This window comes from Narcine bancroftii, chromosome 8 (assembly GCF_036971445.1).
Source record: "Narcine bancroftii isolate sNarBan1 chromosome 8, sNarBan1.hap1, whole genome shotgun sequence".
NCBI lineage: Eukaryota > Metazoa > Chordata > Chondrichthyes > Torpediniformes > Narcinidae > Narcine > Narcine bancroftii.
Window position 1 is genome coordinate 29,356,360 of NC_091476.1, and position 25,779 is coordinate 29,382,138.

Consider the following 25,779-nt stretch of genomic DNA (forward strand, 5'->3'; position numbering starts at 1 on the left):
GGTGCCTCATAGCTAGTAGTTCATTTTTAGTTTCTTTCTTTTCTTTTATTTAACATGTTATATAATACGAAAATATGTAAGCACTGATTTTGCTTTAGGGTTTGGGGTTAGGGAAGGTTTGTTAAGGGGAGGGAGTATAATTTTTTTGTAGTCAGGACCAATCTGTACAATATGATAGATATGTACAAATGATTAAATACTACATATTGGCAGAGGTCGACAGCATCGAGTCCACGCTGCTGAAGATCCAGCTGCGCTGGATGGGTCACGTCTCCAGAATGGAGGACCATCGCCTTCCCAAGATCGTGTTATATGGCAAGCTCTCCACTGGCCACCGTGACAGAGGTGCACCAAAGAAAAGGTACAAGGACTGCCTAAAGAAATCTCTTGGTGCCTGCCACATTGACCACCGCCAGTGGGCTGATAACGCCTCAAACCGTGCATCTTGGCGCCTCACAGTTTGGCGGGCAGCAACCTCCTTTGAAGAAGACCGCAGAGCCCACCTCACTGACAAAAGGCAAAGGAGGAAAAACCCAACACCCGACCCCAACCAACCAATTTTCCCCTGCAGCCGCTGCAACCGTGTCTGCCTGTCCCGCATCGGACTTGTCAGCCACAAACGAGCCTGCAGCTGACGTGGACTTTTACCCCCTCCATAAATCTTCGTCCGCGAAGCCAAGCCAAAGAAGACATATATGAAAACTTTAAAATAAATTATAAAAAAAAGAATTGTACCCAAACTGTAATGGTTTAGGATCTCTCTCTCTCTCTCACACACACTTTAAAGTAAGAAATGCTATATTATTAATAGTTATTAATAAAAAATATTGTCTTGGGTGAATTTCTATTGCTGCTGTTCTATGTCGTAACAGTCTATACTTGGCATACTAAGACAATGATCAATATAGCTCCAGCAAGTGAAAAAGGGAAGTTTAGAATCTAGCTACATCCTTCTGCAGTTAAACACCACAAATTTCATAGTAAACAAGGATATGATGTGTGAGCTCTGGATAATTCACTGAATATGCTGAGGGAAGTGAAACGGAAAACAATTATCAGCAACTTCCTCTCAGAAAGGAAAGTGTTTTGGAGTAAAATGCAAACATCTATCAGTCTTTGAAGGGGAGAGGAAAGAGGAAGCAGATTGCTGTTGAATTCTCTAAAGAAATTGATCATTAAGTGGAGTGAAACAAAAAGTAGACTTGATGTCACAGCTGAGGAAAAGAGACTTCTGTTATAACAAGGACGAAAACGCGACGTTAGACTCTGGACGTACAACTGATTTGACAGAGTTCCTGGATCTCTTGCTCTATTACTTCCAAAGGTATGAGCTTGATTTTTTTTTTTCTGACTTGTTTGTATTTGCTGGAGAACTACCTCAGGACATTTTCTACCTGGATTGTGTTAACACCATTCTTATTATTTTGTGTACTTGGAGAATATATTAAACTACATCAAAATGAAATTGAAACATGCATGAGAGTACAGTTGAGTTGAAATAAACAACGTAATTTTATCTCCCAACTTGAGTCTTTCACTTCTGACACACATAATTTCTGAATATTTCTTCAATGATATGCAGTCTGACAACTGCTTTATGCATGGGACACTCCATGGTTAATGAATCAGGATTTTTTTTGCATTAAGCATGGGACAGTAATAATAGGCTTATTTAAAAAGAGCAACTTGTAATGTATAAACAATATTTTCAAGGAGATGAGTTCAAGGAACAACAAAAATAATATTTCCTTTAGGTTCTAACCGAGAGCTGAAATGCTGTGCCTCATACCACGTGTACAGAAGGAGACATTCTGAATTGCTATGTAAATGCCAATAATACTGAATAAAACACAAGCTTTATATTGCAGCCTTAAAACACATGCACACAAAGAGTTAAGAAAACAAGTTGAAATTGATTTTAATTCGAGTGTTCCTACAGACTGAATTCTCCATGGATGATTTCCTGTTCTTCATTCATATTGCTTTATTTAGAATATAGATCATGGAAATCTATAGCAAAGTACAGGCCCTCAGCCCACAGTGATTAATAGCTGACCTAATAGCCTACTCTTAACAACTGCCTTGAATTTCCCTATTGCATATCCCTCCATTTCTCGCAATTCCATTTGCCTATGCAACAGTCTCTTGCTAAATAACTTTCAGATATCCAAATCTATTTCAATTATACAGTTTAAAATCAGTGGGGATTTTTGAAACCAAGTCTCTGATTTGTATATAATATTTAGGCAGCTCAGTGAACAGTCCAAATTTCCAAGTATCTTTAGACCTGGGAACATATCAAATGGAAGAACTACTTCAGTACTAATGCAAGTAACAGTTATGCAGTAATTCATAATCAATTTTGGACTTTGTCTGGGGCCAATCTTACAATCAAGCAAAGATTGAAAAGATTTCACTATAAATATTTACAGTGGATTATTTTTCTCTGAGAACAGGAATTCAGAATTATTCATTTTCAAAATAATAAACTGACATTTTATGGACACAAAATTTGCCAGGACTAAAGGTAGTCGAGATATTTAGACTGTTATGTGAGTTGTATGTTGTTATAGGCAATCTGCATACTTTAACTGTAGACAGTTGTTTCATTCAAAGAATTGAAAACATCTCCCAAGATTTCAGTGTTGGGTAGAAACATAGTAAAGAAAATAAGGGATAATGGGGGGGGGAGGAGAAATGCAGGAAGGTGGAGATTAGCCTAACATCAGATCAATGGGCCAGATGGCCTATCTTTTATGAAAGTTGAAGAAAATGCCATTTTTGATGCTTTTTGGACTCCTTTGCAATAATTTCTTTATGTTGTGCCATTACAATTATTACTTGGTGGAATTCTCTTTAAAAAAATTTAGTTGACTACAGTGCAGTAAATTGTTGGAGTACAACCAATCCATAGCTCTTTTATCAGAATCAGGAATGTAACCGGGGTTGCTGGTTGAATTGACGAGACAGAGGACACATGATGAAGATTAGCTATTTCCTGAATCAGTCTTCTACTGAAAGGCCTCAAACTCAGATACCTAACTAATGAGTGATAATGATGTGGAACTTATAAGTAAGTCTTTGTTCAGTACTTTGCATTGACTAAGTTTTCAACTCTTATATGGTTCTCTTTGTTTTCTATCATGTGTGCTTATTAAAAATTGTACATTGCAGTTAGTTTGCCTGAGAGAATAATGTTTTCATTCCAACTCTGTTGGGATTTCATTTGTATTTCAGTGCCAATTTATAGCAACAACCGTTACAGACAATGTTTGAGGGGAAAATGCACCAATAATGCAGTCGATATATTTATATGATTGTAAATATTTTGTGAAAGTTACTTTGGATCTGTGACCTTAACCAGTATGTTATTTGAGGACTGAGAACAAAGTTGTTTGAAAGAAAGAAACTCGAAATGATGGGAAGGACAATAGCGTGAGAATATGGTCAATGGACCATTTGGACAATTGGTGGAAAAAGAAACAGAACATATTATAGCAGTATCAGTCTCTCTTAAAAATTGAACCTTAGTTCGTAATAGGCTTGAGGTTACATGTGACAGATATTATTTGCAATTAATCCAAGATACTACTTTCATTTTGGGTGCTGTTTTGTATCCTCATCCACTCAACCGGGATCCTTTAATGTAATAAGTTGCTTAGAACATTTTAAAAAGAACATAATGCAAAAGTACATGTTGAAACATCAATAATGAAATTGTGCAAAATGAACCATTACTGAAATCGAAAATCAGAGCACATCTTACTTATTTCCGAAAAATAACAATGTGTAAAAGTTACATTTTCTAAAATTCAATTAATTGCTGATTACAGGATATAAGGCTTTAATTTTATTTTTTTCAAGACTATGGATTGTCTTGAGCCAGTCTGTGCTTTTGTTTTGCCTTCCCTGCTGTGCAAAACCCAAAGTTGCAGGTCTGAAAATGAACTGAATCATCCAAATAGCCCCAGTAATTAAAAAAAAATCTGGCTATAGATCACACAGAGGGATGATTTCATTACCAGTGGAGTTAACAGTTAAGCAAACCGTCCTGTAAACTCTGACAGACCTTGGGATTCTGCCACTGGACACCTCTCTGGTGATCTTTCCAGCTGTTTCCAAATCTCTATGATAATCAGAACCAAATCAATTAACGTAAATCAAATTATTAGAATAAATATTAAAAATAAAATGGAAACACATTTGAATATTTAACTGATATATCTTCATTGAAACATTAATATTAATTTATATCAGAATTTATGTCATAAAAATGTATCATAAAATTTGTGGTCTTGCAGCACCATCACAGGTGCAAAAATAACTCTAAATTGCATTTTTTTAAATAAATAAATTTGAGCAAAAGAAGAGAAAAAGTGAGGCAGTGTCTGTGGTTCATTGTCCATTCATAAAAATCTGATGGCGGAGGGGAAGAAGCTGTTTTTGTACCATTGGGGGTTTGTCTTCAAGCTCCTGTACCTCCTTCCTGATGGGAGCAGTGAGAAGAGGGAATGGTCTAGTTGGTGACAGTCCTTAAGGATAGAGGCTGCTTTCTTGAGACACCACCTCTTGTAGTAAGTGAAGACAAATGCCCATCATGATGCTGGCTGAGTTCACAACCTGTCCTGTGCATTGGCACCTCCATACCAGACAGTGAAGCAAAACCAGTCAGAATGCTCTCCACAGTACATCTGTAGAAATTTGCATGAGTCTTTGGTGACAGACCAAATCTCCTCAAACTCCTCACAAAGTGTAGCCACTGATGAGCCTCCTTCATGACTGCATCAATATGGACACCCCAGGGTAGATCTTAAGAGAGGATGACACCCGGGATTTTGAAGTTCTTCACCCTTTCCATGGCAGATCCTTCAATGAGGACTCATTTGTGTTCTCCTGGTTTCAAGAGAAGTCATTCCATTCTGCAACAGCAGCCAAGTAGCCAGTGACACTAATCCTGCACGATTCATCACATTCATATAAATGCCTCCCAGATTCTGCCACATTAGAGACAATTTACAAGGGCCAATTAACCTATTGACATGCACATCATGAGAGTACTTGAAGGAAACCCACATTGTGACAGAAGAACCTGCAAACTCCACAATGACAGCAATGGAAGTCAAAAATGAACCTAGGTCACTAGAGCTCTGAGGTAGCTGCTCTCGTAGCTGTACCGTTTATGCTCTCCAAATCTTCACTCACTTTTTCTTTCCACTGAGTGTGGTCACACAAGAGAGACCATAAGGTAGATCTAAGATAGTAAAATTGTGGACTGGCCATAAAATCTAACTCTTCAATTCACTATATTTGTGCTGTACTGCCTGGTCTCAACACCAAATGTAGCAGGTGAACAGATGACCAGATACACTGGAGCCTGGGGTGCAACAGATTCCATCCTCTGCCTGGTCTGGAAGTCAGGAATGCTCTAACATTCTAGCAGATATCTTCCAAACCACCAGCAAAAGGTAAGCACACATTGGTCCAATATTCACAGATCAGAATCAGGCCTAACTTTACAAAGTGAATATTTGTGCAAATGGATGTTGTTATACGAAACAAAAATACAGAAACGATTTAAATAACTTAGTCAGGGTTTGAGTATTATTACAGACTCTGTGATGGTTTTAAGTTTGTAATAGTAACTGCAGTAACCACCAACATGTACCAGAGGTCCCAGCACACTCAATCACTGCTATACCAAGGTAATAAAGGCCTACCGTTCCTTCCCAAGACTGCATTTTGGCAACTCGGTTCTCCTAGCTGTGTTCCTTTTGCCTTCAGGCAGGCAGAGCCTAAAGAGAGAGTTTCTGGAGATCAGGGCAGCCAGAAGGTGTTCACAGGAGGCTCAAGAATAGTTTCAGGACTTCCTTGAGTCAGCAGATTGGATGGTGCTCAAGTACTTAGCTGTCACAGACTATCAAAACAGCTGTGGATGAGAGTGTCCCTACCAAATAGTTCAGGGTTTTCAATTCATCAACCATAGCAACAGGTCTGTGGCAGATGCCATCTCACTGGCTCTACACAAGACTTGAACACCTGGACAGTAAAGTTGCATTCATCAGGATGCTCTTTATCAACTATATTTTGACACAACACCATTATTCCCTTGAAATTGATCAGCAAACTCCAAGACCTGGGACTCAACACCCCACTGTGTAATTGGATCCTTGATTTTCTCACCTCCAAATCACAATCAGTGAGGATTGGCAAGAATAGCTCTTCCTCAATCTACATCACTACTAGAGCACCACAGGGCTCCATTCCCAACCCCCTGCTCTATTCATTTTATACCTACAACTGTGTGGCTCAGTATGACAGCAACACCATCTACGTTCACTGACGATACCACGGTAATGGGTTGTATAAAGGGAGTGACGAATCAGCATATAGGAGGGAGATTGAAAACTTGGGTGAATGGTGCATCAACAATAACCTCACACTCAATGTCACTAAAACCAAGGAGCTGATTGTTGACTTCGGGAAGGGAAAATCAGAGGTTTACAATCCATTGATCACTGGGGATCAAAGTTGAGAGGCTGAGCAAATTTAAATTTGAGAGTCTTTAGCTCAGAGGATCTTTCCTAGATCCAACACATAAATGGCATAATGAAGAAACCACATCAGCACCTCTACTTCCTCAGGAGTTTACGGAGCTTTGACATGATATTGGAAACCCTGGTAAATTTCTACAGATATGTGGTGGAAAGTGTGCTGATTGGCTGCATCACGGTGACTTGGGACACTAATGCCCCCAAGTGAAAAGTCCAGCAAAAGAATTGGACACAGCCCAATTCCTTTACGTCCTATGGATGTTACAAGACACTGAGTTCCTCCAGCATTTTTGTGTTTTTACTACAATACAGCATCTGCAGATTTTGTGTTTCACTACCTTATTTATTCCATGAATTGTAGAAAGGTGATCAAACTTGAACATGTTACTTCAAGAGACTGACCCTTGGAGTGTCTTCTCTCCAATGAGTTGTCACTAAATAATCCAACACTCATTAAAATATGTCAGAGTAAAGCTTCCCCAAAACAGACTTGGGATGAGTCTTGCATAATCTGCTGCAACACCACCTCCAAGTTTCATTTTAAATTTACATTGAAATTTAACCATACATACAGCACAGTAACTGGCCATTTTGGCCCATAAGCCTGTGCCAGCCAATTGCACCCAATTAATCGACAACCCCCTTACAGTTTTGAAGGGTGGGAGGAAACACATGGAGAAAACCCACGCAGACAGTGCAGAGTTCAAACCCTGGTCCTGATGGCTGGTGTTGTAACAGTGTTGCACTAACCCCTACGCCAACTGCACCACCCTTGCAGCAGTATGTAGATGTTGCCCTTCGTCAAGATTTTAAAAAGTGTAGGCAGGCTCCAGAACAAAATGGTGGGAGGGGAGAGGGGCAGGGGGATGAGCACAGTGAAACAGGCAGGAGGTAATAGGTGGATGAGGAGGAGGCAGGGCACACCAGCAAACAGGGGGAGGAGGGATAGCTCTGTGAATGGAGAGGGAAGAATCATCCACCGAGACAGAGGCAGGAGAAATCAGGTTTTTGTGGTATAATTTGTTGGAGTATGGAAAACTATCACAGGGAATGATTAAAAGAGACTACTTTAAATAAAAAATTGAAAGGAAAGCAAGTCCTGGAAAGATGCAAGAGTATGTGAAGAGATCAGAATGAAATATTCTGTCCTGAATATCTTTTCTCTGTCCTGAAAGATCTGCAGCTCTTGTTGCAGAGCTATCTCCCAGGCGACAAGTCTGAATAGATGGAGCAGTGTTTTTCCAGTCCAGTGTATTATGGAGGTTTTGTACTTTTTGTAAAGCAGTTGCTTTTCAATCAACCCTTTTAATTAAAAACTGCTGTTAATTTAAGCATTAATATGGAAGTTGAAACTTCTTCATTTTTATCATGACCTCTTTGGGTTGGATTGTTGTTTGAAATGTTAAAGACAATTAAATTATAGAATGGTGAAAGCTTGACATTATGCTCCTTTGCTACGTTTGACGAATAATCTGGGGTTAAAATTAATCAGTGACAATTCTTCCAACAATTAGAATTGAAAAAAGTGTATAATTCAGTGTTTGGATTGATGATGAGATGTAAAACACATGGTCCTGACCTCTGTGCAGAGCACAGCCACTGGGCTTCTCTACATCAAATGCACAAAATTAGTTATTGCAAAAGTGTAATGGAACATGATACCATCTCCCACCTGTTCCATTTACCAGAGGTGGCACTGGAGGACCAATGACTTTAATCCCGAGAATGAGTGCATGCTAGCATTAGTTCAGTTCGTTTAACATCAGAATAAATGGATACTGATCAATTGTTGCAAATAATATAATTACCTCTCTGCCACCAGAACATCAAACGAGTAATCTGTGTGAATCAATTGTTCAGAGATCAGCAGTATATCTTGGAAGGTTATTTAAACATTTGTGCAATTTGATTTTAGAGATAGGGAAAGCATTACAGCATTTTCTTTTCTTTCCGGTCCCTTATGCTGGTTATTCTCCCACAGGAGTTTCACTGTTTGGTGATAAGGAAGTTTGTACATTGTGTGTGGCAGGATTAGATGTATAGTGTTCTCTCATTTCACTGCCCACTTCATGAGGTACAGTGTGGGAACTATTATGAATGTAAGATTCATGCATGGATGAAACATACAGGAGCGAGCTGGTTCCAGTGAAATTTCAAAGTGACACTGCTTCTTTCATATTGACCTGTTGGGAATTTTGAGAGATGTCTTTTTCATGTCAGCTTCTGGCTTTGTCCACCTTAGTTTAGGCAGATGATTCAAGATTCACTTTATTCTTATGAAATAAAACATGAGCACCACCCAATATGCTGACTTCCTGAGCCTTCTGTGAACACCTTCTGGCTGACCTGATCTCCAGAACCTTTCTCTTTAGGCTCTGCCTGTCTGAAGGCAGAAGGAACGCAGCTAGGAGAACCGAGTTGCCAAAATGCAGAATTGATTTTGCCTGCTGCAAGGCAGATTAGTCATCAACAGAAATTTCCTGAAGTGCCTCTGACAGTCAGAAAGAGAAGCAGAAGAGAGATCCCCCAGAGTCACCGAGTGTCCGTAGATTCACCTCCAGTGCTTTTGCAGCCTCCGCAGCCACACAGAGTCCAGTCCAAATCATTGGCGACCCGAGCTCCAGATCCGAACCTCCGACTTGACAGGAACCCCTTCGCATCCCGGTTCAGATACCTGGTACCCATTCAGCCGGTTTCGAGCCAGACTCCAGCAATCCGCAGCCTGGCTCGCGTCTCCCGACAGCTGTCTCCAGCAGCCCACAGCCTCCGTGGGTTCCTCCCCTCAAGTCACCAGAAGCCCGCCGCAAGCGAAGTTCTTTCAGGTGCACATTCCCCTCTTGTGGCACAATCAAAATTGTTCGAGGGATTTCAGCATCACTTTTCATTCAGGATCCTTTGAGAGCGGTCACAGACAGAGGAAGTGAATCATCATCTGGGGAAGGATAAGAAGTGAAAGCTGTGCTCATCCTCTCCCAGCAGTGTTCGTAGGCCAAGGACCCAGAGTAACCAGAGGATTATATTGAAGAGGTTCATCACAAAACAAATAGTGACAGCTGTCACATCCTGCATCAAGATCTGCAGCCTCACATGACATGTGGCACAGTAGTGGAGTACTGTTCTAATGGTCACTAAATCTATCAGGACATTCACTGCTGCATCTGACAACCTTGGGCACCTTACCCATTCATCCAGTTTTGCTTGTCTTTTCCAAAATGAGAGAATATTTCTCTTCTCTTGATATAAAAAGCAACCTGTGTTGTATCTGCAAGCTTAGTATCCTTTAAAGATTTGAGTGCATCACATGGTATGACTTTCAATATTATCATTTTGCTGTGAGATTAAGGATGATTTTTGAAGTCTCAGCCTCTTTATCTTGGCTTTGTAAGAAGCAGCACCAGAACGCCTGTTGAGAGATTCCATCTCTGTGAGTTGATGTCAAAGTTGGGAGTAAAAGTTACTGGGAAAATTTATGAGGGAACTGTATTAGTCTGTGAGCCAGCAAAAAAACTGGCTAGAATGAAATGGCTTCCTATGGTGTGTGGTCTCCGTCAGTCATGGTCGACCATGGGTACTGCATCTCTGGTAGCTGGAGTGGCCTCTCTGCTGCCCATGTAGTGGGACCGCCCCTCCAACCTTCATGCTACTGACATGGCCAAAGGAGCGATGAAGGTGATACAGTTTAGTGCCGACAGCATCGCAGGAGTTGTTGTGTTGGTGCTGGGTACAGCAGTCTTTGGGACTTCAATTCCAGATTTTTCCTCGAAATTTACTCCCAAGGCCTTTTCCATAAGAGGGCTTTACCACAAGGCAGCAGACTTTGAAATCGGAGTTTTTCCTCTCCTAGATGAGTTACCATCTGTGGTTAACAAGCCCCATCTGCCCGGAGCAACTGGTTTCAAGGCTCCTGTGCCCTGCCTTTGCCCCTTCTCCTATCAGTGAGAACAGCTCTGCTGGGCATAAGAACGTGAAGGCCAGGAGTTGGACTTGGTTGTCAGAGGCTGTTTGAGACACATGCCATGAAGAGAATTTGTAACAGTGGATGCTTGTCCCCACTACCACCCTTTGGCTATAACAACCTTTAGAGCCGGCTTCCTATTGTCTTGCAAGAAAATATATGGAAAATATCAATGAAGCCTAAACATGCAAAATGAAATTGTTTGGTGGTTGTATATGTGCTCATGTGCATCAGATTCAGTTTGATAATCAGCTAAGGATATTATATGATTTTAAAGGCAGTATAGAGAAACGCATTCTTTTATCGCACCAACCAGAAGGGGATGTTATGAAGAACAAAATCAATGCATGTAATGTACAAAATAGGATTTGTAAAAAAATTATTTATGGCCTTTCAGAAGTCCAGTTGCAGGACTGATTTTCATGTTGTTGATAGTCTATGTTATTAATATTTGATTTAAAAATGCAATGTATTTTGGTGTTAAAGAAATCATAAATCAAACATGACTGTATTACAATTTAAAAATTTTGTGATTCATTTATTTTGTACTATAATACTGCATTAATACAAGGTGAGATGATGACTTGAATAGGTTTTAGTTTAATATTAATTGGATAAACACAATGGAATGGAATGCAGATTGCAAATTCATGTGATATGTGTATTATGTGCCGGTACTAACATCAATGGTGCCATTTAATACTCTTTCAATTCAGGGCAATATCTCAATTTTACATGTTCTGTACTTGCACATTTATAAACATGACCACACTGAGCACTGTGCTTCTCATGGCCCAGTTCAGCCCTTGTTTCTGAGCAGAATAATTGCAGCCTGCAGCTTTCACACCTGCTGGGTATGTTTCATTTACTTCCTTGCTCTTCATTGTCTGGTGCAGTTGATAAAGTGAACAGAAAGCCTCAAGCACACAATATAGTTCTTGTGCTTCTCCTTAAAGATATTTGAATTGATAACAGTTTTGTTCTAATATTTAAAGACCCTGATTCACAATTTATAGTCAGAAACTACAAGTTGAGAGATTCCCTGCCTTCTAACAGTTTTGCTATCATGTTTGTAGGGCAGCCAATCTCATCAATCAATTCTCATATACAATAAATCAGGAAACAAAATGCAGAAACTTGAATATTTTTTAAAATGTTTGGAATTCTAAAATACTGTAAAAACCCCTGGTATCTGGCACCCTCGGGGATTGGTAGATGTTGGATAAGGTGGTCTTCTGGCTGCTCGAGACTCACTCTTAAAATGCCTAACTAATACACCTGTATTAAGAATAAACATTATCTGAATGTTCCTCCCCCCTCCATGGAACCACCTGAAAGACCAACAATAACAATATAGATAATTAAACCCCCCCATCCCACCCCCATACAAAGATTACAGATAAAGACTCTTCCTAAACAGGGATAAGGAGACACTTTAAGAGAGTCACCCCAATGGCAAGTGGCATCAACCCATTCTTCATCCTGGGTGATGCCATTGTTTCATACAACTTTATTCAAACAACTCCTATGAGCAAAGCATGACCAAATCACTCTGCTGGCTTTAATATTTTCTCCCATCTTCACCAAATGTTTGTGTGTTACTTCAGAGAACATTTCAATTTTAAACTTTTACTTACATTTTTATTTATTGTATTTATTTGTTTTCCTAAATGTTTTTTGCTGTTTGTTTGAATTCCAGATAACAGAGTTTTTACTGTAAACCACAAGTGATTCCAGTTGAGTCTGACTACTAATACATATTGAAATAATCCCAATCAGAATCAGAATTTATTTTCATGAACAAGTCACAAAACTCAGTGTTTTGCTGCAGCATCATAGAGCAAACATTTATATAAATCACTTTTACATCAATAAATTTTTTTTAAATAGTGAACGAAAAATAAGGCAGTATCTTTGGTTTATTGACATGGCGGGTGTGGCCAAATGTATGGTATTGGAAAATCCTTCACATTTTGAAATAATCAGATAAAAGAAGTACAATTCACATATAAAATTTGTTCATCATTAATTCTTCTTTTGATTCGATTTAAAAAAAAAACTTTAACTGGCCCCCATTTGAGATTTTCAGAGGTGAATTTATAAATACCTAAAGTTTAAATATATTCCATTGGTTCTATTTGAAAAGACAAAAACAGTAGAGAGGGGCTGAACAACTCCAGAATTTGGGTTGTTATGTAAGTGTGGAAATGGTACATTTCTGTCAGCTTCAAAGGTAATTGTGGTGAAAAACAAATTTCATTGCATCACAGCATGCTTTGAAAGGTGAAATCACCTTTTTGGTTTACCATGTGTAATATTGAATCACATCTTGCTCAATCCTTTGTTGTGTTTATTTCTTCCCAAATACACATTTTATTTTTGAACTTGCATGGTTCGTGTTCCTGTCTTTTTATTGGCAGTAATGTAGAGCAACTGGAAGGTATCTAAATCACAGAATGTCTCCTGACAGGGTTGAATTTATGTCTACTGATACCGAGCAACAGGTCTGGATTGCCACAGGCAAAGAAAATTATGTGTTGGATTGGACATATTTACAAGGCCCTTTCAATAATCTATTTGTTTGCTTAATCTTTCTGTTGGGGATTGTAGAAATAATGTAATACTATTTTCAAAGGATATTGAACAAGTTCAAATCAGTATAAAATATACATATATACACTATTAATTTGAGATGGTTTTGGTACTTTAAATCTATGTCCTTATATATCCTGCTCCGATAAATGTTGAATCTTTCCCATTTTTAAATAAATATTACTGGTTGTTTTCACATAACTGTGCAGCTTTCTGCTTTCTTTATTGAACTCTTTCCTTTCATGCTTGGCTGCACACTTATTTAGGCAGATGACTTCCACAACATTTCTTTCCTTTCATATGACTTGATTAATTACAATATGGCAAAGCTTGTTCTTTTTTTCAATTTCATTTTCAGGACCTGGGTATGACTTTCAGCATTTATTGCCTGTCCTTAATTGACAAGTTGGTGATGAGCCACCTTCTTGGACCACTGCAGTGTTTCAGGTGTACATACTTTCACAGTCATGTTGGACAGAGAGCTCCCAAAATTTGGGAGCAATGTTGAAGAACTGGCAAAAATACTTCCATGTCAGGATAATGTGCAGCTCAGTGAAGAACATGAGGTTGGTGACGTGCCCTCGCATTTGCTACTTCTGTTTTTCTTGGTGGGAAATGTGCTGAGAGAATAACCAGGCAGGGAACATTTTGTAGATTATGAAGATTGCAGCCACTGTGTGGTGCTAGAGGAGATTAATTTTCAAGGTGATGCCTGTCCCACATCGGACTTGTCAGCCACAAACGAGCCTGCAGCTGACGTGGACAATTTACCCCTCCATAAATCTTCGTCTGCGAAGCCAAGCCAAAGAAAGAATCAAAGATTATTGGCAGGTTACTCATGTTGCTGTCTTTGGGTGATTTAATTTATTTTAGAATTTAGAGATATAGTAGGGTTACAGGTCCTTCCAGAACATGAGCCCATGCCACCTAAATGCACCAAATTAACCAATTAACTTTCTTACCTTGTATGTCTTTGGAACGTGGAAGAAAAACGGAGCGCCTTGATGAAATCCACGTGGGGACAGTAAAAATGTGCAAACAGCACTGGATTTGAACCACACAGGAGTAAAACAAGATAGTCTTCAGGCACAGTGATTGAAGTAAAAACACAAAGCTGGAGAAACTCAGCAGGTCAAACAGTGTACTTTATATTGCAAAAATAAAGACATGGACACCTGTCTTCATTTTGTCCAAACTTTGATGAAGGGCTCAAGCTCGAAATGTTGGTTATTTATCTTTATTATATAAAGTACACTGTCGGTCCTGTCCCTCCTACAACCAAGTTTCACTGATGGCCACAATGTCATAATTCCATGTGCCAATCCATGCTCTAAGCTCTTCTGCCTTTCCGATAGTACTCCTTGCATTGAAATATTGAGAATATTTCCACCATGTTCAACCCATTGACTTTTATCGGGAAGAAAGTTCATTGATGAAGCAACTGATAACACTTGACAGCAATTTTTTTTCAAAAAATTTGCTTCATGAAAGAAAATTAAGGGTTATGATAGACAACTTCAAGCTAAACACAAGATAATTTCAGATTTGTTGCATCATGTAGGAAGTTGGAGATACATTAAACATGCTTAATTCAATAAGAGTTCATTTAATCATATAATGATGCTGGCACATTGCATTAGTTCAATTGACCTAAAAATGTTTTGCTACTGATTTTTGTTGATGCCTTTCATGTCAGTGTTCATCAATAGTGCTTTTTAAATGGAAAGGCATACGGATGAATTCAAATAGCCCATTTGGATAATCAAGGAAGTCTTAGGAACAAAATCCGGGTAAAGTGGGATCTGACGGTACCCATGCACCAGGTCAATTTTGGAGAAAATTCTAGCACTGTGAAGGATCGCAGAGAAATCGTGTCTATGGGGAACTGGGTAGCGATCTGCTGCAGTGATGTTGTTCAGATGCCAATAAGTGCCACAAGGTCTCCACTCTCCAAAAGCTTTGGATACTCTATGCAGTGGTGATGCTCAAGGGGTGTCAGAATGGTGAACAATCCCCATTTCATCCATGTGTCGGAATTTGTCTTTAGCCAATCACGATGTAGCCAGAGATAGCCTGCACACTTGTGCATGCAGGGGGTGTCCATGAGTCAGAATATGGTGTGGTATTCCCTGTTTCGGTTGGGCCATTGAGAACTGTGGAGTAATAATGCTGACGAATTCCGCTATGATTCTGGGGTATCCACTGTTCGAGAGCATAACCGAGTCGAGGCAAGGTGCGGGCAATGCCACAGGCTGCAAAGCAAGGGACTCGAAAGTCTTTGAATTAGCTAGGCAGTGACTTTGAGATCTATTAGAAGGGAGTGAGCACACAATGATCAGCTCCCAGGAGTGGCTGTGATACATCAGCAATAGTGAAGAACCAGCTGAATCTCGACGAGCTGAAATTTCCAGATGCTGCTGCTGTTGGTGGCCATTAAAGCAGGGCCCATCTTTGCTGAACGTGTGTCTGGGTCAGAGGAGAGAAACACACTAACCTTTGCTCCCGAGTCAGCCAAGAACCGACAGCCTGAACGTTAATCCCATAGGAAAATTAGGTTATTCTGTGGCAGGCCATCGTTGCCACTACCCTTATGTTTCCTGGATGTGAGGGTGGGGGTGGGGGGGTGCACAGCATTGACTGGCTGCAGCTCCCCATCTCTGAGGGTAATAGCACTACTGCTCTTTGTCTGCACTGCGTCTGGTCGAGTCTGATGCTGCATGTGATCCAGAGTGGGCAGGGTTCATTCACTTTGCTGAGGCAACACTATGTGCCCAACTGAAAGTCTACCATACTGCTTAGTGTGCCTCAACTTATCAGCACAGGCTGCTAAACAACAGGGGTCGTTAAAGTCTTCATATGCAAGTAGCAAATGGATGTCTTCAGGCATTTGATGGAGAAAAAGTTGCTCGAAAAGCAGACAGGGCTTGTGTCTGTCCATGAGCGCCAGCGTCTCTTTTATTAGTTCAGAAGAAGTGTGGTTGCCCAGGCCATCCATATGGAGCTGCCCTGTGGCTTCGGGAAATATGTATGAGCAGGACTTTAATGGCTTCATACTTGTTGGCAGGAGGCTGGCATAAGAAATTGAAAATACACCCGCAGTGACTTGGTCCAGCGATGCAATGACATTGTAGTTCTTCATTGTGTCGGCGGTAATCTGGTGTAGATGAAACTGGGCCTCGGCTTGCTTGAACCAGACCTGTGGCTGTGAGATCCAAAACACTGGAAGTTTGAGTGGTGTCCTGTGCATCCATAGTGAGATCCAAAATGTTGTTTGAAATATCAGGGTCAAATTAGCGAGTGGTGCCGTGAACAATGCACAAAAAAAAGTGCCCAGCCTCTCTTCCGTCCCTCATTTAGATGATGTTGTAAGCATTTAATGTCCAGCTGGACTGTGTTCTGGCTCTCCTCTTGCGAGAACCTGAACCTCTGAATGAAGGTTCAAAACCTAAGTGGCTCGATTCGCCGCAAGCCTTCCAATGCAGGCAACATCCTGATTAACCTCCTCCGCAGTTTTTTCAGTGCACTCGCATCCTCTCTCTCGTTGGCAACAGAAACTGCACTCAATACGCCAAGTGTGGACTAACCAGAGTTTTGCCAATCGTATTTCTCATATCTGAAGCTCTTACCTACCTTTGATCTTGCCTTTGACCTTGCCAATAATTTTGTCTATTTTCAGTACAAAGTGAAAATTTTGTAAAGCTATTCTATTTAGTGTAATTTTTCATGATGACACCTTCAGTTAACTCCTAGCATTATAGGAAGATCTTTCCAAGGAATATCAGCACAGATGTATGTCATTCACTCACTTAACGCTTACTTAAAACGTGAAATAGATTTAGAGCTGCATATGTTTTTTGATCCTGATTCACATCCAGTAGAAATTGGAAAGGAATTGTGGTCTCCATTCAGTACAATTTTGTCTTGAATTATTGAATGCAGTTATACTTCAGCAAAGAAGAGATCATTTCATACCTTTGAGCCATAAGAGCAAGAGAAAATATATTTCAGTAGTTCCATCTCCTGCAGGTCTGGGCTAAATGAATATAGAATTGAATGTGAATATTTTGGCTTCCAACTGCATTATATTTCTCTTTTTTGAAGTGCAAAGGAAATTTGATTTCTACCAAGAAGCTCTATGTTGGTTGATCACAGTAAAACGGTATGGGAGATAAGTTTGCATGATAAAGAAATAGGAAGCACATTAAAAGTCAAATATTACTAAGAGGCATTTCTGTACCTTACTGGAAAAAAAGGTCTCTTTTGTTGAAATGTTAAGTCAAGTCTCAGCTCCAAATAAAAGATGTTGTATTATTTAAACAGCAAAAGGAGTTGGAAACTTATGGAAAAAAAAGTGTCTTTATTTGTGCCAGTTTAGAGTGGGACATCAGGACTTAGGTTTTCTACTTTGCATGAGACCAATATTGAATACATACAATGGGGATTCCTTCCAAAGGCAATTTTGTTGATGGAAGATTGTAAAATAACTGAACTGGACAGCTGCTGCACTGGGAAGTAACTGGAGGGAAGATTAGGAAAGGAGTGATGAGGATAGGTGGGGTGAGGATATGGGTGAAAAAGTTGTTCAGGAAGACGAACTTGAATCAAAGGCCAGGAAGGTTATGAAAACAAATGGCGTGGGTGTTAGGGGAGGTGTGAAGGGGTAATTGTGTGAGTAATTGCTAAATAAGGAACCTACTTTAATAAATGTCTTGCACTCATGAGGAATGTTCATGCAAGGTTCAGCCATTCACCCCTAACATCCAATGCGTTGCTCATAATAAGATCACATTAATTGAGGAGATCTAGCAAATGCAATGGTTTACTTTGCAGGTAATTTAAGACCATTCTTATTTCTTCAAGAGAACATTATTTCTTAGGGGGAATGTGGGAAATTGAAGGATTGGGAAAACTTCTAAGGGCAACAAAGGACAATTAAACAAGAAACAAGGAGAATGCCCGCAGTATTAGAAATAAGGTCAGTGAACTTGAGGCGCAAATCGGTACCCATGCCTATGATTTGGTAGCCATCACGGAAACATGGCTACAAGGTGACCCTAAATGGGAATTAAACTTTCAAGAGTATCAGGTGGTACAAAGAGATAGACAGGATGGTAAGGGAGGTGGAGTTGCACACTTAATCAAAGATGAGCTCCAGGCAGTAGTGAGGAATGATATAAGATCTAAAGAGCATAATGTTGAGTCAACTTGGGTAGAGATAAAGAATAACAAAGGGAAAAAATTATTGGTGGATGTTATCTATCGCCCACCAAATAACAATAGTTAAGTGGCACGGGAAATAAATAGAGAGATAAGTGAGGCATGTAATAATGATACGGCAGTCGTCATGAGGGACTTTAACTTCCACATAGATTGGGAAAATCAAGTTGGTCGTGGGAGTCTAGAAGAGGACTTCATAGAATGCATCTGCGATAGCTTTCTTGAGCAGCATGTTAAGGAACCTACAAGAGAAAATGCTCTCCTGGATCTAGTGTTGTGCAATGAGATATGTAGAGTAAATGATGTAATAGTCAGAGACCATCTGGGAAATAGCGATCATAGTATGATTGAATTTCTCATTCAGATGGAAGGGGAAATAGTTCGATCTAAAACTAATATATTATGCTTAAACAGGGGTGACTACCATAGGATGAGGGAGGAATTGGGCAGAGTGGACTGGGAGCACAGGCTAATTGATGAAACAGTTGAGGAACAGTGGAAGATTTTCAAAGAAATATTTTGTAATGCTCAACAAAAATATATTCCAGTCAGGAAAATGGGCAGCAAGAGAGGGAAAAATCAAACGTGGTTAACAAAGGAAATAAAGGAGAGTATAAAATTGAAGGCACAAGTGTACAAAGTTGCAAAGAGCAGTGGGAAACTGGAAGATTGGGAAAACTTTGAGAGACAACAAGGGGTTACAAAGCGGGTAATAAGAAATGGGAAAAAGGATTATGAAAGTAAATTGGCACAAAATATAAAAACAGAAAGCAAAAGATTTTATAAATATATAAAACGGAAGAGGGTGGCCAGAGTTAACATAGGACCCTTGGAGGATGAGAAAGGAAAACTGGTAGCAAAAAATGAGGAAATGGCCAAGGCATTAAACAAATATTTTGTGTCAGTCTTCATGGTGGAAGACACGTCCAGCATGCCCAAGTGCGGAGTTAAGGATGCGAATGTTGGGGAGTGCCTTGATAAAATAGTTGTTACAAAGGAAGTAGTGATGGAGAAACTAATGGGACTAAAGCTAGACAAATCACCTGGTCCTGATGATATGCATCCAAGGGTTCTGAAGGAAATGGCAGAAGTTATAGTTGATGCATTGGTGGTCATATACCAAAATTCCTTGGATTCTGGGCAGGTCCCGGCAGATTGGAAGACAGTAAATGTCATGCCACTTTTTAAGAAGGGACGTAGGTAGAAGACTGGAAATTATCGGCCAATTAGCTTAACGTCTGTAGTTGGAAAAATGCTTGAAGCCGTCATTAAAGATGAAATAGTGAAACTTTTGGAACATAAGGGTTCAATCAGGCAGACGCAGCATGGTTTTAGAAAGGGAAGATCTTGTTTGACAAACTTGTTAGGATTCTTTGAGGATATAATGGGTGCGGTGGATAGAGTGGAACAGGTTGATGTTGTATATTTGGATTTCCAGAAAGCATTTGATAAGGTACCGCACAAGAGATTTATCAGTAAGTTACAGGAAAGTGGAGTCCGTGGAAGTATATTGGCCTGGATTGAAAATTGGTTGTCTGACAGGAGGCAGAGAGTCGGGATAAATGGGAGGTTTTCAGGTTGGCAGAGAGTGGTAAGTGGGGTGCCGCAGGGGTCAGTGTTAGGCCCACAACTGTTCATTATTTTTGATCACTTGGAGGAGGGGACAAAATGTGGTGTAGCCATGTTTGTGGATGACACCAAATTGAGTGGAAGAGTAAATTGTAATGAGGATGTGGAGAGTCTGCCGAGGGATATAAAGCTGGATGAGTGGGCAAAGGTCTGGCAGATGGAGTACAATGTTAGTAAGTGTGAGGTTATCCACTTTGGCAAGAAAAATAAAAGAGCTGAATATTATTTAAAGGGTGAAAAACTACAGCATGCTGTTGTGCAGAGGGACTTGGGAGTGCTTGTGCATCAATCGCAAAAAGTTAGGTTGCAGGTGCAGCAGGTTATTAAGAAGGCAAATGGAATGTTGGCCTTCATCGCTAGAGGAATTGAATTCAGGAGTAGGGAGGTAATGTTGCAACTGTATAAGGTACTGGTGAGACTGCACCTGGAGTACTGTGTCCAGTTCTGGTCTCCATATTTACTGGCTTTGGAGACGGTCCAGAGGAGGTTTACTAGGTTGATCCCTGGGATGAAAGGGTTGACTTATGGTGAAAGATTAAATCGTCTAGGATTGTATTCACTCGAGTTCAGAAGAATGAGAGGAGATCTTATAGAAACATATAGGATTATGAAGGGTATGGATAGGATAGATGTAGGAAGGTTTTTTGAGCTGGCCGGGGAAACTAAAACGAGAGGACACAGTCTCAAGATTCAGAGGAGTAGATTTAGGACAGAGATAAGGAAAAATAGTTTTTCCCAGAGAGTAGTGAATGTTTGGAATTCTCTAACCAGGGAAGTGGTTGAGGCTGCCTCATTAAACATATTTAAAATTTGGTTAGATAAATTTTTACATGATAGAGGAATTAGGGGATATGGGGAGAAGGCAGGTAGGTGGAGTTAGGTCATAAATTAGATCAGCCATGATCATATTGAATGGCAGAGCAGGCTCAATGGGCCATTTTTGGCCTACTCCTGTTCCTACTTCCTATGTTCCTATGTTCCTATGAGAGGGAAGAAAGATTATGAAGGTAAATTAGCACAAAGTATAAAAAACAGATAGCAACAAAATGTATTAATATATAAATGGAAAAGAGTGGCTAGAGTCAACATTGACTCTAGATTGATATTGAATAATGAGGAAATGGCCGAGGCATTGAACAGATATTTTGATTCAGTCTTCACGATGGAAGACACGTCCAGCATGCCAAAGAGTGGTGTTAGTGATGCGAAAGGAGGTTATGACCTTGATAAAATCATTGTTACAAACTAATGAGACTGAGGACGGACAAATTCCCTGGTCCTCATGGGATGCATCCCAGGGGACTGAGGGAAATGGCGGGAATTACAATTGATGCGTTGGTAGTCATTTACCAAAATTCTTTGGATTCTGGGCAGGTCCTGGCAGATTGGAAGACAGCAAATATCACACCACTTTTTAAAAAGAGACATAGGTAGAAGACTAGTAACTATCAACCAGTTAGCTTAATGTCTGTAGTCAGGAAAATGCTTGAAGCTGTCATTGAGGATGAAAGAACGAGACTTTTAGAATGAAGGGGTTCCATCAGGCAGACGCAGCATCGATTCAGAAAGGGAAGGTCTTGTTTGACAAACTTGCTGGGATTCTTTGAGGATATAATGGGTGCGGTAGATAGAGGGAAGCAGGTTGATGTTGTATATTTGGATTTCCATAAGGCGTTTGATCAGATGCCACACAAAAGACTTAACAATAAGATACAGATGAATGGAGTTGGGGGAAGTATATTGGCATGGATTGAGGATTGGATAACTAACTGACAGAAGACAAAGAGTCAGGATAAATGGGTATATTTCTGATTGGCAGACAGTGGTAAGTGGGGGGCCACAGGGGTCAGTGCTGGGTCCATAGATGTTCATCATTTACATTGGTGATTTGGAAGAGGGGACAGAGTGTAGTGTTGTCAAGTTTACAGATGATATTAAAATGAGTGGAAAAGCAAATTGTAGAGAGGATGTGGAGAGGCTGCAGAAGAATATAGTTAAGTTAGGTGAGTGGGCAAAGGTCTGGCACATGGAGTACAATGTTAGTAAATGTGAGGTCATCCACTTTGTAGGAAAAATAGAAGAGCAGATTATTATCATAATGGTGAAAAACTGCAACATGTTGTTGTACAGAGGGACTTGGGAGTGCTGGTGCATCTATCGCAATAATTAGGGTTGCTGTTACAACAGGTTATTAAGAAGGCAAGCGGAATGTTGGCCTTCATCGCTAGAGGAATTGAATTCAAGAGCAGGGAGGTCATCCTGCAACTGTACAAGGTACTGGTGAGGCCGCACCTGTAATATTATGTGCAGTTCTGGTCTCTGTACCTGAGGAAGGATATACTGGCCTTGGAGGTAGTCCAGCGGAAATTCACAAGGTTGATCCTGGAGATGAGGGGGTTGACCTATGAGGAGAGACTAAATCGCCTGGGTTTATACTCATTTGAATTCAGAAGAATGAGAGGAGATCTTTCAGAAACATATAAAATTATGAAAGGGGTAGTTAAGATAGAGGCAGGAAAATTGTTTCCACTGGTAGGTGAGACTGGAACTAGGGGACTCTGCCTCAAGATTCAGGGGAGTAGATTTAGGATGCAGAGGAGGAAAAACTGTTTTTCCCAGAGAGTAACGAATCTGTGGAATTCTCTGCCCGGGGAAGTTGTTGAGGCTACTTCATTAAACATATTTAAGATTTAAGGGCCTATCTTACTGGCCTGGAGACTAGGTCGAGACCTGCTGGTGACTCAAGTCTCCGCGATGTCTCCTGGAGACTAGCTGGATCTCCGGGGAGTCACCGGAAAATCAAATATGTTCGATTTTTCTGGAGACTCTTTCCAGTCTCCAGCAGGTCTCCACGACATCACGGAAAGGTTGCAGAGACGTCGCAGAGAGGTCCCGGCGACACTGCAGAGATGTCTCTGCGACCTCTCCGCACCGTCGCCGGGACCTCTCTGGGACGTCCCTGCAACCTCTTGTGACGTCGCCGCGACCTGCTGGAGACCAAGGAGAGGTCGCAGCAACGCCGTGGAGAGGTCGCGGAAATGCCGCGGAGACGTCTCCTCAGTCACGGACAACATTAGTCGCCGCGACTGATGGAGACGTCACCTTGGTGAGAACGCAAACCATGTTTTGGTCACCCGAGATGCTGCGACTGAGTTAGATAGATTTTTACATAGGAAAAGACTTTGGGATATGGGGGAAAAAGCAGGTCGGTGGAGTTGAGTCAATGATCAGATCAGCCATTGTTTTATTAAATGACCGTGCAGGCTTGATGGGTCGAATGGCCTACTCCTGCTCCTATTTCTTATGTTCACTCAGAGAGTGGTGGGGGTGTGGATTGAGCTTCCAGCTAAAGTGGTGAATGCGGGCTCAATTTTAACATTTAAGAGGAATTTGGACAGATACATGCATGGGAGAGATATGGAGGGCTATGGACTGCGTGCAGGTCAGTGGGACTGGGCAAAGAAAGTGGTGCAGCACAGACTAGAAGGACCAAAGAAGCCTGTTTTAGTGCTATAATTTTCTATGATTCTATGTAATAGATTATTTCTCCATTAATAATTATGTGAATTTATTTGTTTTCTCAATGCAGTGGTCTCATATAGCCTACCCATTCCAGCTTATAAGAAAAATAAAAACTTTTTAGATTAATGTTGGCTCTTTTGGTAAATCTGCAATGTACTTTTTCAGAATTTTGGATACATAGCCTGTTAAAAATCATTCATTTGTAATAAGATCCACTTGACTTAGTTTTGGAAAGAAACCCTGATCAATGCAACAAACAATAAAAAAACAACAGCACAGATCATGTAAATCATTTTTCATTTGTGTGCTAATTCCTGGTAGAAAATTCTGCTGTGACAATATTGATTTTATGTCTGGCAAATTACTGAATGTTTGGGTTGTGTGAGAGAGATAGCTCACGACCCAAAACAAACTGGGATGTCAAGACCTACTATTCTTAATTTAAGATTTAATGCTGTTTAAATTGAAAGCCATTGCAATTAAGCAAATGGCCGACAGACATGGAATATTATTTTTAATTCTACAATCTGAAGTAACTTGCCCAAGGTCTTATGAGCGACCATTCCACATCATAATGAGACACACAATTTTCTTTCACTTATTAATTCGTTGAAGGAATTTAAATGAGATTGGCAGGGGCTGGGAACCTAAGCAGCAGGGCAGCAAGTGGAAGAGTTGGGGGAATGACAGATGCTAGGACAAGCAAGCCTGAAAGGAAGGACAGGAAAGGCAAGGTGAATGGTCACAATGAAGCTGAGGGACTGATGTGTGCTTATTTTAATGCAAAGGAAACTGGATCAGTGCTTGGAATTATGATGTTGCCGCCATTACAGAGAAATGGCTGCAAGGGGGAAAGGATTGGAAGCTCAATGATCCATGATTTTGTTGTTTTTGATGGGATAGCGAAGGAAGTAGTATGCTAATCAGGAAGCGAGTCACTCTGCACTCAGTGAGGACCTAATCGTGGGCTCAACTACTGAGGCAGTGCGCGGTAGAGATCAGAACTGGGAAAGGTACAATCACTCTAATAGAGCTATACAAGAGACCTCCCAACAGTTACTGCGAGGCGGGTGAGCAGATATTTATATAGATTATGGAAAGTTCCCACAGCAGCAGGATTATTAATGGGAGTCATTAATTTCTCCATTATCCTGAGATGGGGATTTCATTTGTGCCCGAGGCTTTCGTGGGGCTGAATTTGTTAAGTGCATCTTGGTGAGTTTCTTGAAGAACATGCAGATAGCTCGATCAGGAAGGAATCTAATAAGCCCAGCCAGGTGATAGGATGTCAATGGGGAACATTTTGAGAATAGCAATTTTCCTTAACTTTCGAGATAGTTATGGGCAAGGACAAGCTCGGTCCTTGCAGGAAAGTAAATTAGAGGAAAACAATTATGACATAATTAGACAATCGGTGGCATTGTGAAGGCTTTGTGCTAACCGCTACACCAAACATTGGTGTAGGGTGCAGCTTTTCTTCACTGAAGGACATTGGTAAACCAAACAAGTTTTTCTGACAACCCTGTGTTTTCATGGTTACAGTTCGAGACTGAACTTTGCACTTTAGTATGCAGTTTTTCAGCTGAACATACAAACGCAAGATATTTGTGAACTTTAGCAGATGTGTCACTGCAGTCAGTTCTGAAACTTTCCATTCACGTGTCCTGATATCAGCAGAGACTTCTTAAATAACAAGACAAGCGGCAAAGAAAAGCAATATTCTACTGAAACGATTCCACAAAGTTTTTGATCAAAGCCTTGAGCTGCAGCTTGTATCTGTACAGATGCAAATGGGCTTTTTATGATGTTTAGTATCATTAGGTACCCACCTGATGCTGGGAAAAGGTTGAATGTTCTGCCTCTGAGCTCAAACAGAAATGGCCAGTTTTTCCAATCCCATTTCTCACCATTCTCATGAATAATGGCAAAAATGGTATGCATCGGATTTAATATCAGTTATTGTCTTCACACAATTTATTCCTGTTGCATTTGCTGACCTGAAACATTGATCATTCCTTTGCCTCCACAGATACTTCTTAGCCTGACAGGTTCCTCCAGCAGTTTGTATTTTGCACCAGATTCTAACATCTGAAGTCTATTATGTTTCTAGAATTAAATGCCTATCTTTCAATGCCCTTGAAAAGATATTGGTGAACCACAACCTTGCCCTGCTGCCGTGAGGGTGGTGTAATTATTCCCAGAGTGCTGTTGAATTCCTGGATTTTAATTCAATGACAACAAAGGAAAGGAATTATGAAAGAATGTTTAAAATATGGCAGTTGATTTATACCTCAAATAAAAATAGAACATTCT

The 25,779-nt window shown here is 40.4% G+C and overlaps 1 long non-coding RNA gene across 2 annotated transcripts in view; it reads left to right on the top strand.

The window, feature by feature from the left end:
• Positions 1 to 1,082: 1,082 nt before the first annotated feature.
• The window catches only part of LOC138741694 (uncharacterized), an 89,461-nt gene continuing 64,764 nt past the window's right edge, over positions 1,083 to 25,779 (top strand). For both annotated transcript variants that reach the window (XR_011343667.1, XR_011343666.1), the window contains exon 1: positions 1,083 to 1,324. This is a non-coding gene — a long non-coding RNA (uncharacterized lncRNA). The remainder of the gene's footprint in view (positions 1,325 to 25,779) is intronic.